The sequence below is a fragment of the Pagrus pagrus genome (genome assembly GCF_965226575.1).
Source record: "Pagrus pagrus genome assembly, chromosome: 13".
Classification (NCBI taxonomy): domain Eukaryota; kingdom Metazoa; phylum Chordata; class Actinopteri; order Spariformes; family Sparidae; genus Pagrus; species Pagrus pagrus.
Window position 1 is genome coordinate 15,453,382 of NC_140197.1, and position 1,214 is coordinate 15,454,595.

General features: G+C 40.4%; 1 long non-coding RNA gene across 1 annotated transcript; it reads right to left on the reverse strand.

Moving 5' to 3' along the window:
- Positions 1-229: 229 nt before the first annotated feature.
- On the reverse strand, positions 230-832 carry LOC311268029. Its single transcript, XR_014623905.1, has 3 exons — positions 740-832; positions 573-644; positions 230-316 (listed from the first exon to the last, which is right to left on the reverse strand). It is a non-coding gene; the product is annotated as an uncharacterized lncRNA (long non-coding RNA).
- Positions 833-1,214: the final 382 nt, after the last annotated feature.

Genomic DNA, 1,214 nt, shown 5'->3' on the forward strand with positions numbered 1-1,214 from the left:
TACAGCTGCTTCACCAAAGTACCTTTGAGTCTTGTGCTGTCCAACCTAATAATTCAGGAAAGTTGACTTTTCACTCTGACCAACTGATATAAAAATGTGTATGTCTCTTGTGTCCTTTCAGTTTTTGTAATAATGTTTGCACTTACACGGATGATGCGGGCACCCTGCTTAGTCTTTTCTGCTGCCTTGACCTCCTTTCTGGTCATGTTGATCACAACACCCTTTCGGTGGCCTGTTGTTGCAATAATATAGCCACCCAGCAGTCCAAAAAACTCTTTCAGACATGCTCGGTCCTCTGGATGCTTCTCAAGGTCAACTGTAAAAGCAGAGGAAGGACATTGTATGCATTCACTCACAATGATGATGTTCTTACCTAAGTACCACACGTTGGCCACACAAAAGCAGCAGAGACCAGCCCATATATAAAAACCCAGTTTGTAGATGTTAATCCCTGTAATGTAAAATCTGCAGAACGGTATCTTCACCCAAAGTTTGAGTCTGGAGAAGCCCCATAACATTAAATAAACCTTATTTTTACAAATCTGAAACTTATGCTGAGCAATGATTCATACCCAGTACTGCAGTGATCTTCTTCGGAGCCTCATCTATAAACCATGCATGTTTCTGTGCCTTGACCAGTCTCTCTGAAATTTTGAATAGCATTTATTATATGCATGTTCCCTGCTTTTAACGATGTGATGTTGATGTTTGGACGTGGGGTTATAAATGTTAAACATACCAGATTTACTTCGCCTCACACTGAGCTGGTGCCCGACCACATCCCGGCCAATATCTCTGATCCGGGCCCTCAGCTCTACCAAGATGGCATTGATTTTTTTTGTTCTCAGTCTGACAGATGGTGGTGCCATGTTTGAAATATATTTCATAAAGGCCACAACATCCATCAAATAGTTTCTCTGTGTTGGGGGTTTGAAGCCTTTTTCCTGAAGGTCTGCAACAAAACTTGAAAGACAAAAATACAAATACAGTCATGTCCTCTACCCTGTGACACACTGATGCTTCTTACAGTGTAGTACTGTTAGGGATATTTTTGTTTCTTGTGCTGATTACACCATCCCCTGATATCTGTAAGGAGTGTTTTATCTCTTTTATAATCAAATAGTGTTTTACCTCTCCTATTGATTAAGTCACTTATTTTACCTCTTATTGATAAAGCTGATCAAGTGACCCTTTCCTACCTCTGATTAATACAG